At 40.4% G+C, this 14,505-nt stretch overlaps 1 protein-coding gene across 8 annotated transcripts in view; it reads left to right on the top strand.

Moving 5' to 3' along the window:
* Positions 1 to 14,505, top strand: part of DMD (dystrophin) — a 6,826,337-nt gene that overhangs the window by 6,174,588 nt on the left and 637,244 nt on the right. The window lies entirely within an intron of this gene.

The following is a 14,505-nucleotide window of genomic DNA, read 5'->3' on the forward strand; positions in this document are numbered from 1 at the left end:
TCAGTTATGCATATTTTTCCTTGTGAGATGTGAGCAATGGTGATTCTACCGTGCAATGGGAACAGTAAAGCACTGACTCGTCTGATCCTTCACAACAAGTGTCAGACTGCTTACATTTATGGCACTTGGATGGCTTGTAAATCCACAGGGCACAGAATGTTGCCTCAGAAGATCCATTACACCAGATTACAGTAGAATTAATCGAAAGCTTCCTGAAAGCGCAGAGTTCTAAATGGTGTCAAAACCATGGAAGTTGCTTAAGGGTTTGTATGCAGAACAGCTGGCAGATCCACAGGTTAGCTAAAACTATGTGAACATCGACAGTGGAAATCCCAACATAAAGGGTTAAGCAGTACCTCCATGTGCACAAATATGCCTGGACATTGAATCTGAAGGGCCTAACTTTAGATAAAGCTGTGGCTTCAACAGTGTTGTTACCTGCCCCATTCATCTAATGTGATTGGCCTGTAATGTCACCATATTCTGGATTATCGGCATATGGAGGCCCCGGCATTTACTTATGGGTGTTTATCTGAAAATTACCCACTCAAAGTAAGAGCAGCTGAAAGATGTAGCAGTCACTGTAAAGTATCGCCTGGAGTCAATGAAAACAATTGTTCTATATAGAGTCCAAGTGGACCCAGTTCGAACAGAGCCTTTCTCACTCTCCAATGTGTCCCAGTTCATTTATCAGCGTCATTGTTCATTTGACTGATCCTCTGCGCTCCTACACGACAGCCGGTTTAATGCACCTATGGGTGAAAGCCAGTAACCAGCTCCTTTGGTGGGTCACACTGAGAACTAAAATATTTATACCCTACCAATTCAACATCTTATCTCTCCTGCAAATCACTCAATATCAATCCTAGATTCCCAATAGATACTATAAAGCTACCATAAGAATGATTTTGTCACTGAAACCACTGTTAATGTGCTTACTTTGAATGGAATTGTAACATTTCTTCTGATTGATGTTACTCTGGACCTGACCATATACCTGATGCCGCATGACGTTGCTATTCATGTTATATCTGGAATGGGTTAAAAACTGAAAAATGCAATTTTGAAATGTAAAAAAATATATACCAATCACAGATATGTGAACATCTGAGGTTCTCCTCATGGGAAAAGTCCAGCTCCAACTGTTTGCTCTAAGTTGGCAGGGTATTCCCGGACGTGGGTCCCTTGCTCAGTTTGCTACCGGATTCAAGCTAGCCTGGCTGATGAGGGGTGTTACCCTGAAACCTGGCCCAGGATGCTTGTTTCCGGTCCAGGGAAGACCTTGCTTGGCAGTTCGGGCAGGACCTTTACCTTCAGGAACAGGGTCAAGACTGATTTGCATTTGGCTGGGTCTGAACTGGGGTGGCGAAGTGAGCTAAAGAACGATGATGGATTCGACCCAGATCTAAGGCTGGTGGTGAGTGTCTGAAAAGTTTCAGCGCTCCGTTCATCATCTCCTTGTGTTTGCTTTGTTCACCCTAAGTTGGCAGGGTATGCCCATACGTGGGTCGCTTGCTCACTTTGCACTGGATTCAAGCTAGCTTGCTGATGAGGGGTATTACCTCAAAACCGGTCAGAGGATGCTTGTTTCCAGTCCAGGGAAGACCTTCCTTGACAGTTCGGTCTGGACTATTCCCATGAGGAACAGGTACAATACTGATTGCATGGCTGGGTCTGAACTGGGGTGGCGAAGTGAGCTAAAGAATGACGATGGATTCAACCTGGATCTGTGACTGGGGGTGAGTGTCTGATAAGTATCAGCATTCCGCCCATCATCTCCTTGTGTTTGTTTCCTTTTCTACCTCTATCAGGTGATGAAAATTAAACAATAAATTATCAAAAATGATCCATTCCTGAAGGAATACGTTGATTAGGATGAATGGAAAGAAAAACATTCCTCTCTTCAAGCTCAAAGGCTACCAAATGTACCAAACAAAATCTATTTCCTACATTTGAAACACACTGTTCGTCAAAAGACTACTTACTTAACCACCATATGTGTCAAAGGTGATGCACATATACACGCTACATTCAAAATAAATACCGTAACGCCTTGATCAGTATGAAAGTAAAAAAAAATTTAAAAAACATGGCATTAATCATCACTATAAATCACTATTGATAGTATAGCCCTACATCAATCCAAATCCATTCCACTCCACACTCTCAACTATGTAGAGACAACATTTGACTCCTCTCACTCATACATACACCTCCACTAGATAAAAAAGCACAAACGTCAAAATGTACCCTATTTATGGCAATAGTGGCTTATTGCACATGCACTTGAGTCTGTACCTGGCATAACATAGGCATTCCCTCACTTGCAAGTAGTTCCCACCCAAATGCAAATGGGCAATGCCTCCTCTCCACTGCAGAGGTGCTAGGTTTGTGCCTCTGCACTGATTTTTGCAGAAGAGGATGCACTAAAAAAGATGACCCCTTATGTAATTCAAATTTGCCTCAAGACCCCAAAAACAAGCGAAAAGAAATTCATGCACCTTTTGTGCAGTTTGTGTAATTAGTCTCATGGTTTGTGTACAGTTGTGTGCAATATCATTTCTATCTATTTAGCTGACTCTAATCGGTCACTTCCATCACAATGTTATTATATGAAAATACAACTTCTGCTTTTCTTTTCTTCGTTATGGATGTATTTCTTGGTTAGTTTTGACCAAGTTGGAACCATCTATATACAACGTGTATAGTGAAGCAATTCTCTATGCATTTTCTTCTGTTGTCAGTCTCCTTATGCTCCTGCACAGGCTTGCATTGATCGGAATGAAGCTGTGGATTCAAGATGGTGTGCTACCAAGTGCCAAAGTCCTGGTCACAAATCACTCCCTGCAACTCATTGTTTATTCTTGCTGTTTTTGTCATATCAGAATGCCGATATACTAATGGTTTTGTTCATTCCCAGAATTTCTGTCTGTCTTACTTGCAGCTGTAATCCACATATTCAACTCTCAGTACCTATCCTCATAAATATGGAATGTTGGATCCCTGTTTGACTAGATGGTGCTCTGATTTTTCTTTTCCTCAGGTGCAGCAATCACCATTTCCCAACGTATTTTCGGCACTCTCCTGTTTTTGTGTTAAAGTGGTGCACACTTAGAACCTAGTGACACGAGAAACTAATTTAAATAGTATATACAATTGTAGAGTGCAAAGCTATCTTAGATGCCTTCCTCTCACCAGGAGTCAAAAGCTGAACCTACAGAAATGGTTCAGCCGTTATTAGAATGTTGTGATTTCCATGGAAGCTCTCTAGGAGCGGAATGTTCTAATAGTCTTAGAGGCCATTAAAGACCCACTCCCTTGTTAATGGCCCTCGCCCTTTAACTCTGGAGTGGATCTTTAATGGCCAGTAGAGACCGCTATGTCGGGTTCTAAGACTACATTAGAAAAGTGCAACGTTGAGCGCTCCATTGAAGGCAATGGAATAGGTCCAGGCTTATAATGGCTGATATAAGCTGGGCGCTCGAACATTCCAATGATTGTCTTTTTATTTATTCCTTTTTAATTTAGAACATTCTACCCTTAGAGGGTGGAAAGTTCTAATAGCCTACTAATACTTTTACCTCTGTCTATACCGTTTGTTAAAGGCACTCTCTCCCTCGTTACAGGCCCTCGCCTTCTGCTTGGGCCTTTAACTCAAGTTCAGGGCCTTTAGCAACTGGTATACCCCTCAACAGCGGGTTATAAGGCTATATTAGTACTTGGTTGCCAGTGACACACTGCCAAAATATACATTGCTTAGCATCAACCAAGGTTAGACAGAGACATATAGATAAAGAACAAGATAAAACAAGTTGAATTCTTCTATTTGCTATAGCAGGTTTATTTCCATGTTAAAATGTTCTACTTGACAGCACTATGTCTGGATGCAAGATATCAATTTCAAATCGTATTGACTTCTTGCTGCCTGGATGATGGAACACCAAGTTGGATATCTCCAGCAATGTTAGTGGATCTCACTTAAACATTATTAATTCACATCTACTTGTTTATACACCTTTATTTTAAAATCTGGTTTCTTCAACATTATGGTGAACACAAAACACATAACTTGGCATGCAGTGCATTTGAAAAAGCCTTAAAAAGGTCCAGAGTATACAAGATGTGTTGGCTGTATCTATTGTGTTCACTGATTTTGTACTTGCACCCCTCCAACCCCATACCATGCACAACTGAATGCAACTATAATTTGCGCCCTAAAGTAACTGTAATTCACTCCATTGAAATGCACTACTAATTGCCTCACATATTATATCACTCATACCGTGTTCAATGGGTTAATTGCTAACATCACGGCAACATCTAAAATGACATAATTGATGACTACACTGTGCATGGCAGGGATGGAAGTTATAGTTACTTTAAGACAGGAGTCATATTTACTTGAGATAAATATAACTGGTGAATTTCAATTGTTTTGTTTATTCACAAGGATATTTTTTAACTGACACTTCCACCTTACTATAACGTCCCTTTACCATCATCAATCAACTTTATTCAGAGTCAATTAGCAATCTATAAAAGCATTACTCAATACAAGACAAACATAAAAATACAATTCAAAGCATCAAATGAAGATATTTACCTAGAGATACAATAAAACGCAGAGGAAAAAGAAAAAGGCTTAAAATCTAAAACAATACCACAATATGTCAAAGTGCGACAATTAGAGGTTAAAAATAAAAAAGTGCTTTCACATCTGGGCAAAATATTTAATCGAGTTCATCATACATCCAAGTTAAAAAGGAACATGAACATAACTTTCCTATAGCACGGATAGCTAAGATTTAGTGAAACTAGTGCAAGGAGGGTGAACAAAAAGCTCATGTTGGGAGCCCAATGCACTTCACTTCTACCCTATCTAAACATGTATAAATCTATTTCGATTATAAAAATGTGGAGATACATAGAATAATATGTACAATACTCGGTTCCTTTAAGAGACGTATCTTAGGACCATACACGGATTGCACACTATGTCCCACTGCTGTGGGAGAGCTGGGGAAATATTATTTCTGGAGTAAAGGACAGCCTATGAAAAGGACGCAATAGTACAGCAAATCTCCAAGGCAGGCAAAGATTGTAAATATAAATATGCAGGGCGACACTGTGTAAAATGTAACGATCTTATAATCGGTAAAATATATTGTTTCCCAGGTGGATGTAAAACTTTACCAAATAAGACCACATGCGTAGTTTTCTGAGCCATCACTTTATCACAGGAACAATTGATTAGGGTTGTAGACCGATCATTTGTATTCGGGAAGCTGATTAGTCATTGAAAAATGTCCAGCCTTAAGCGAGTCTAAACAATTCTATGTCTTGCCTTTAAAACAGCTTTAAAATAGGGTTGCATATCAAAAGTAGCTATAACTATTTGATTTTTCAAAACACTCGGCTTTGGAATTTCAATTATCAGACTAAGATTTTCCAGATGCGTCTTAGCTTCATTTAAAAAAGTTTTTCTATTGATAAAAGCTAGTGTTTCAGGCTTCTCAAGATATTTGGGATGACCCAAGTCAGGGCAGAAACGTCGAATGTAAACAAGCCACGGCTTACACTGGTATAAACTTAAATTAAGGCAGTCCCTAATTGAAGCACAATTTAAATCAGTGTTTTCAGAGGTTCATACTTTATCCCAGAGTAAAATAGGCTGAACCATTACTAAATCTGTAAGATATCGGGCTCCAAGCTCAGCATGGCATACATGTACCTGACGCAATTTTTTGGGGATAGCGAGGAGATACCTATAAAACTTGCTCTTGACCAATTGTATATCACTACATTTCCTTTAACAATTTTTTCAGTACATTTCTAAGCATGTTTTTTTTCAAATTTCAAGTAAGATATCATGACAGTTCCTAAATTCTTGATAGTGTGTCTGTGTGTGTACTTATATTATTATTATTCAGCATTTGTTAAGCGCATAGCTACCCGAAGGCATCCCAGTGCTAGCAGCGTCAGGCAGAACAACAGGCAAATGGTTATCAGGCCATATTCTGAAACAGCCAGGTCTTCAGTAGCCTCTGGAAGGAAAGAAGATGAGTCACTGAGTGAAGATGTGGTGGAAGGGCGTTCCATAGTATGGCGTTGTTGTATGAGAAGGAATGGCCTCCACATTGAGCAGTGTTTGTTTTTGGTACTGATGATAAGGATAGGTTGACTGAACAAAGGTATCTCATGGGGCGATAGAAGGTGATGAAAGAGTAATTGATTGTGAGTCATATATATGTGTGTGTGTGTGAGTGTGTGTGTGTGTGTGTGTGTGTGTGTGTGTGTGTGTGTATGTGTATATATATATTCCTCCGATATAGTTAGTTGTACTCACTATATTTCGCGCACCCGCAATCCACTGCTGATGATGTCACATATTACATCATTCATGACATGGTCAGTGACATCACTGATGACATCTCAAATGACATCACTGATGACATCATCGAGTGAATGTGGTTTGTTTCGTTATTTAAATATGTAATATATATATAGCAATTTGCATTGAAGAATGAGTGGATATATAAATATAAATATCTGGATGGAGGATTTAGTAGCAGTGTGATTGACTGTTTACTTGACTAATTTAAAGTGTCTCACTAAATATATTGGATAGTGACTAAACTGTGTGAACATCTGTATCACTTTGTCAGTTGTTGTGTAAACTGCTTCTCCAGTTGGTTACTAGCTATTTGAAAGTCTATATTAGTTATTGATTAGTTAACTGAGTATTTGTATAGGAGAGTGAATGTGTGTGTGGTTCGGTGGGGGGGGTGACTCCCAAATATGTGTGAATAGTTGATTCAGTAGGTATAGGAAGTTAAAACTACATGTTATAACAGTTGTTTGGGTGAGTGAATATCTTTACGGGTGTAGTGATGAGCAAATATGTCTTTCAATGGTACATGTCCAACAAACTGGAAAAATAAAAGGCAGTGTATGTGTCAGTTGTTTTTTATAAATAAGTATACATAAGACTCAGTGATTGTATGAGTGACTATATGGATAACTGTATACTTGTAATAGTGATTTTATAACACACTAAATATGAGTTACTATCTATATGAATAGATAAAGTGGTGTTTGTATAAGTGTATAGCTAGGTAAATGTAAGTGTGATCCATTGTTTGCATAAGGGAATAGGATGTGTGCTGGTGTGTAATGTCAATATAGGTGTATAAGTATATTTGATAGTGTTCTATTGATCCTTGACTGCATGTATGAGTGAATCTATAGGTAAGTGATTAGATGTGTGTATAGATCTAGGAATCACTGAGTGGGTTTTTAGAAACTTGTGTTGGTGTGTCAATGGATTCAAATATGGTACTCTGTATTTTACAGTGAGTGATGAAAGGTTAAACTAGTGTATGATGAGGTGTATCTGATTGTCACGTGGATGATGTCATCAGTGATGTCATCAGTGATGTCATTTGAGATGTCATCGGTGATGTCACTGACCATGTCATGAATGATGTAATATGTGACATCATCAGCAGTGGATTGCGGGCGCGCGAGATATAGTGAGTACAACTAACTATATCGGAAGAATTTCAATGGTTTTGTACGAGTGAAATGTCCAGCTAACTATAACACCCCTAATACCTATGTTTTTTTCAGTGAATTTCTAAGGTTTTTTAAATGCTAATTCCTAACTATATCAGGCCTGAAACCTATGGTTTTTTCAGTGAATTTCGAAGGTTTTGCAAATGAAAATTTTTAAATTTATTAATTGTTATATTTATTTTGTTGATACTGATTTGCTAAATTTTTTTAACTAATTATTTTTAGATATTTTATTTTTTAAATTACATTATAATTACATTATACTTTACATTACAAAATATACTTTCTCAGAATGAAATACTTTAGTTTAAATACTTTGCAAATAGGCCATAGACTTTTAAGTACAGTAGTTACAGTTGTTGCAATGGGCAACACACTTTCAAATGCAGTGCAACATTGACCTCAATGTGAATTTCTAGTTAAATGCAATTAGTTACTGTATGGATTACTTTTCTAACCACAGGACTGGATCCTAGGGTCAGTCCTTGGACATCTCCTATAAACGGTTGAGTAAAAGCGTTTTAGTTACAGTAGTGAGTTTTAAGGAATATTATTGTATTTTAAAAGTTGTCACTTAGAAATGTTTTCACATAGAATCACCAATAATATCCTATGGCGGGAAATTCGTTTAGCAGGTAAGTAGTGCTATCGTCACTTTCTCCTACTCAGTGGTGGATCCTGGATCCAGCACTGGTGCATCTCCTGTAAACAGTTTAAAGAATGCGTTTAAGTCATACAGGCAATTTTTTAGGAATATTTTTAGTTTGTGAAAATAGACACTTAGAAACTTTTCTGGTGAAAACCAGACAATGGATTCCTAAAACTCCACACTTAGAACTTCCAAATGAAACCAGTCAATGTTACCCTATGGAAGGAAATTCACTAAGCAAGTAAATAGTGTTATTGTTACCTTTTCTTACTCAGTGGTGGATCCTGGATCCAGCACTGCTGCATCTCCTGTAAACAGTTGAAAGAATGTGTTTAAGTCATACAGGCAATTTTTAAAGAATATTTTTAGTTTTTGAAAATAGACACTTAGAAACGTTTCTGCTGAAAACCACACAATGGTTTGCTATGGAAGGAAATACAAGTTACTGGTAAGTATAGTTAGACTTATTTTTCGGGGTTAGTGTTGGGCTAAAAGAAGCAGCACTGAGGTCACTCCTGATAACAGGTGAGCAAATCGGATTTCGTAGTTCAGCTGATTTTAGAGGAATATTTGTACAATGGTGAAGGAAGGGGGCGGGGCCTGAGGTGACGTGGGCAAACACGCCCTGTGGCGCGTTTTAAGTTGCGTGATTAAGTGCCCTTGAATCCTGAGGTCCGCTGGGGGCTAACTAGCCCACCGGGTACCTCCAGTATGCGCCAGGAGGCTGCGTTGCAGAGAGGTGTTCAGAGGCCACTCCCCTTTTTACAACACTCTGCAACGCAGCTCCATGGCGCCTACTGGAGTTAGCTGGTGGGATAGTTGGCCCCCAGGGACCCTCAGTATTGACAAGGAATTAATTCCCCAACAGGGTGTGTTTGCACACATGTCACCTAAGGTCCTGCCCCCTCCCTTCCCCACTGTGAAAACGCCCCCTGTGGCGCATTTTAAGTTGAGGGATTACCTCCCCTTGAATACTGAGGGTCCCTGGGGTGCAACTAGGACCCCCACACATTTTTTTTTCAATAATTCCCCCGGGATTCGCCCCCCCGGGGGCAAATTTACATATTTTCCGTGGGAGACCGCGTTTCTTTTTTTTTAATATTGCTAGGTTTCGCGGATCCTATGCGAATCCTGTGAGTTTTTTAAAAAAAAAAATAATTTTTTAGGGGTCCTAGAGGTCCTTGTGGGACCCCCTGAGCAGGCCTAGGGGGTCAGGGTGTGTCTACCCTGCCCCCTTTTCGCGGCATTTGTTTTTGTTTTCTTGTTCCTCGGTTCTACCGAGGCAGAAGATGGCTGCCAACACTTCCTGATTTTGACAGTTGTCAGAAAATAAGCATTCAGCTCGTGCACGGCAGGGTTCTTGTAGGCTGCGCGTAGGGCTCGTGGATACTACTCCAGATCCTCCGCGCCCATAGATATATAAATGACTTTAACCGTAACTTTCTCAAAAACTACTGAACAGATTTACACCAGGGAAATGAAAGGCACAAGTCTGAACTGAGGACTACCTCTCTGCCAAATTTGGTGTAATTCCGTTCAGCCGTTCGGGCTGTAGCCATGGCTAAAGGTCCTACGGGAAATTGCATAGGGAAAACACGTTTTGGGACCCCCCCTTTTTTCTCGGCCCCCGCTTGATCAATCACCCCCAGGAAGGAGCGTAACTGAGCTGGCCAAACGTTTGGAAAATTTTGCGCAGATTCATCAACCGGCACCAAAGTTATTGTCAATAGAATGTTGTGGATTTCCTATGGATAATAGGTCCTAACTATATCTACCTCCTGGCGATCGCCAGTAGGTAATATATATATGTGATTAAACTCTGTACCCCTCTTTGAAGCCAGTAAGCAAACAGGATGTGATTTAACATCCTAAACTATGAATTCTTTAATATCACGAAACCAGCCATAAAGATTGATTTCTTAGTTTGTAAGTTATTTTATCCTGTCACATTGTTTACTTATTTGGATTTAACCGCACACTTTATAAGCTGTCAAAACGAGACTGATCGCTGACACTTTGTCACTCCTTCACCATTAATGAATTATCATTTGTTTATTTTCAATCTGATGGACAACTATATTTAAGACCAATTGATATGAATATTTGGAAAAACTTTAGGAACAGTGTAAAGGACATTTGAGTATCTGTGCTCATTCATGACGAGGAATGAATTGAATAGATAATTTGGTTTTGAAAAACCTTTATTTAGTCATGACGAAGAACGAAGTGAATAGATAATTTGGTCTTGATAACCGTTGTTTGTTCATGAAATTTCCACTCAGTTGTTTTTTAGGAATTAGGCACACTATGTCTTCCACCTTTTTGTATTTGTACAGACAATGTTCAATCAATGTATTTGTAAGGTGAATGCTCGAATAGTGTCCACTTTTCAGTATAATTAACTTTTTGTATATCATTTTTAAAGTCAGTGGTTACTTTCATGGATATTTATATACAATATCTGTTCATTCGCAAGCATGTTTGACTAAACAAAGATGGCCGCCACATTTTGATTTCATTTCCACACATTAGAATTGTGAATAGTCCTTTCATAATGTTTACTATTTGCATTTGGGCGCGCTTTTTCCAAATCAACTTTGTATTATTTAAAGGAAAGTTAGTCCATCTTACCGCCAACAGTGAGCAAGGGCGGCCACGCCCGAAACGCGTCTGTTCGTCCTTCTCTGTAATGCACCCCTGCACTTTATGATTTAATAATAAAATCAAGAATTACCTGAAGACTGGCTTTGGAACATTATTCCGTGTCTGCGCACTGGCGAAAAGTGCTTTGGATGTTTCGATGCACCACAACCGGTTGGAGTGATATATATATATATATATATATATTACCTACTGGCGGTCACCAGTAGGTAGTTATAGTTAGGATTGTTTTCCATAGGAAATCCGCAACATTCTATTGGGAATAACTTTGGCGCCGAATGAGGGATCTGCCTGTACTTTTCCTTAACTTTGCTCCGCTCCTTCCCTGAAAGTTTCCGGTGGATCCGTCAAGCGGGGGCCAAGATAAAAGGGGGTCCCAAAACGTGTTTTCCCCATGTTAATTTCCATAGGGCGGTTGGACTCACTTTTAGCCGAACGGCTGAATGGATTTCCACCAAACTTGGCAAAATTGTAGGGACTGGTACCCCGATGTGCCTTTGCTATGTCTCAAGATATATGCTCCAGTGGTTTTTACGAAAATTAACTTTGAAAAATATATATTGGGCTACATTGGGCTATATATATGTTAGAGCCCAAATGTAGCCCAATGTAGCCCAATGTATCCCAAAGATGGCCACCAGAGACAAATGTAGCCCAAATATCAGCCAGATGTAGCCCAACTATAGCCCAATGACAGAATGTCCCAGAGTGTTCTAAAGAACAACTAGAGCGCTAACAGTCTTACTTATGACAAAAGTATGGCACACCTGAAGTCATCTTGATTGGAATAAAGTGTTAACACTTAAAACATTTAATTTGCAAAGGAACAAAATGAGGGGGTTCATTTTGCCATAGAAATTATGATTAGTGCTGAAGTAAGAAAAGTTAGGGCACATTTTGAGTGACTTCTCAAATCCTCTTGTATTTCATTAAAAAAATTCTGATATGCAGTCTCCAAAGATGGCCACCAGAGACAAAAGAGCCCAAATGTAGCCCAAATATCAGCCAGATGTAGCCCAACTATAGCCCAATGACAGAATGTCCCAGAGTGTTCTAAAGAACAACTAGAACGCTAACAGTCTTACTTATGACAAAAGTATGGCACACCTGAAGTCATCTTGATTGGAATAAAGTGGTAACACTTAACACATTTAATTTGAAAAGGAACAAAATGAGGGGTTTCATTTTGCCATAGAAATTTATATATATATATATATATATATATATATATATATATATATATATATATATATATATATATGTGACGCAAAATGCCTGAGCATTCAAGGGGCACACTGCGGGGCTCTGCCTTGCGGGCTTGTTCGTTCCAGCATACGTCTTCACACTGCAAAATATTTCTTGCCCGACGCGTTTCTGGGGGAACCTCCCCCCCTCCTCAGGGGCTGCTTCCATCAGACACTCGAGGGTGCATCACTTAATTTCTTGACCTTTTGTTGAAACAAGCCTCAAGGTAGGCGTGTATTATCATCCCACGTCATACCCTGCATTATGGGACTTGAAGTCACTGTGGTGATGCATGTATTTTTGTAAACTTTTTGGTAAAGTCGAGGGTCTGGGATCCATCTTGCATACAATTAATACCTTCAGTAGGCTGCCTGTGTGTTTCAGTGCGCTGCATATGTGATAAAGAGTCCTGCACTCATAATGCTTCCAATCAGTTTGGAAACCCGAGCTTCATCCAGCTGCTCGTTTGTTCCGATTAGCCGGCGATGGTGCTCCCTCCACGGCCAGGCTGCCGTGTTGAAACATGTGATGCAAAATGCCTGAGCATTCAAGGGGCACACTGCGGGGCTCTGCCTTGCGGGCTTGTTCGTTCCAGCATACGTCTTCACACTGCAAAATATTTCTTGCCCGACGCGTTTCTGGGGGAACCTCCCCCCCTCCTCAGGGGCTGCTTCCATCAGACACTCGAGGGTGCATCACTTAATTTCTTGACCTTTTGTTGAAACAAGCCTCAAGGTAGGCGTGTATTATCATCCCACATCATACCCTGCATTATGGGACTTGAAGTCACTGTGGTGATGCATGTATTTTTGTAAACTTTTTGGTAAAGTCGAGGGTCTGGGATCCATCTTGCATACAATTAATACCTTCAGTAGGCTGCCTGTGTGTTTCAGTGCGCTGCATATGTGATAAAGAGTCCTGCACTCATAATGCTTCCAATCAGTTTGGAAACCCGAGCTTCATCCAGCTGCTCGTTTGTTCCGATTAGCCGGCGATGGTGCTCCCTCCACGGCCAGGCTGCCGTGTTGAAACATGTGACGCAAAATGCCTGAGCATTCAAGGGACACACTGCGGGGCTCTGCCTTGCGGGCTTGTTCGTTCCAGCATACGTCTTCACACTGCAAAATATTTCTTGCCCGACGCGTTTCTGGGGGAACCTCCCCCCCTCCTCAGGGGCTGCTTCCATCAGACACTCAAGGGTGCATCACTTAATTTCTTGACCTTTTGTTGAAACAAGCCTCAAGGTAGGCGTGTATTATCATCCCACGTCATACCCTGCATTATGGGACTTGAAGTCACTGTGGTGATGCATGTATTTTTGTAAACTTTTTGGTAAAGTCGAGGGTCTGGGATCCATCATGCATACAATTAATACCTTCAGTAGGATGCCTGTGTGTTTCAGTGCGCTGCATATGTGATAAAGAGTCCTGCACTCATAATGCTTGTTTCAACAAAAGGTCAAGAAATTAAGTGATGCACCCTCGAGTGTCTGATGGAAGCAGCCCCTGAGGAGGGGGGGAGGTTCCCCCAGAAACGCGTCGGGCAAGAAATATTTTGCAGTGTGAAGACGTATGCTGGAACGAACAAGCCCGCAAGGCAGAGCCCCGCAGTGTGCCCCTTGAATGCTCAGGCATTTTGCGTCACATGTTTCAACACGGCAGCCTGGCCGTGGAGGGAGCACCATCGCCGGCTAATCGGAACAAACGAGCAGCTGGATGAAGCTCGGGTTTCCAAACTGATTGGAAGCATTATGAGTGTAGGACTCTTTATCACATATGCAGCGCACTGAAACACACAGGCAGCCTACCTACTGAAGGTATTAATTGTATGCAAGATGGATCCCAGACCCTCGACTTTACCAAAAAGTTTACAAAAATACATGCATCACCACAGTGACTTCAAGTCCCATAATGCAGGGTATGACGTGGGATGATAATACACGCCTACCTTGAGGCTTGTTTCAACAAAAGGTCAAGAAATTAAGTGATGCACCCTCGAGTGTCTGATGGAAGCAGCCCCTGAGGAGGGGGGGAGGTTCCCCCAGAAACGCGTCGGGCAAGAAATACTTTGCAGTGTGAAGACGTATGCTGGAACGAACAAGCCCGCAAGGCAGAGCCCCGCAGTGTGCCCCTTGAATGCTCAGGCATTTTGCGTCACATATATATATATATATATATATATATATATATATATATATTCACTGAAAAAACCATAGGTTATAGACCATATATAGTTAGGAATTAGCATTTAAAAAACCATATTTTACTCACACAAAACCATTGAAATTCCATATATAGTTAGTTGCACTAACTATATATCGCGCACCCGCAATCCACTGCTGATCATGTCACATATTACATCATTCATGACATGGT

This window comes from Lissotriton helveticus, chromosome 8 (genome assembly GCF_964261635.1).
Source record: "Lissotriton helveticus chromosome 8, aLisHel1.1, whole genome shotgun sequence".
In the NCBI taxonomy this organism is placed as follows: Eukaryota; Metazoa; Chordata; class Amphibia; order Caudata; family Salamandridae; genus Lissotriton; species Lissotriton helveticus.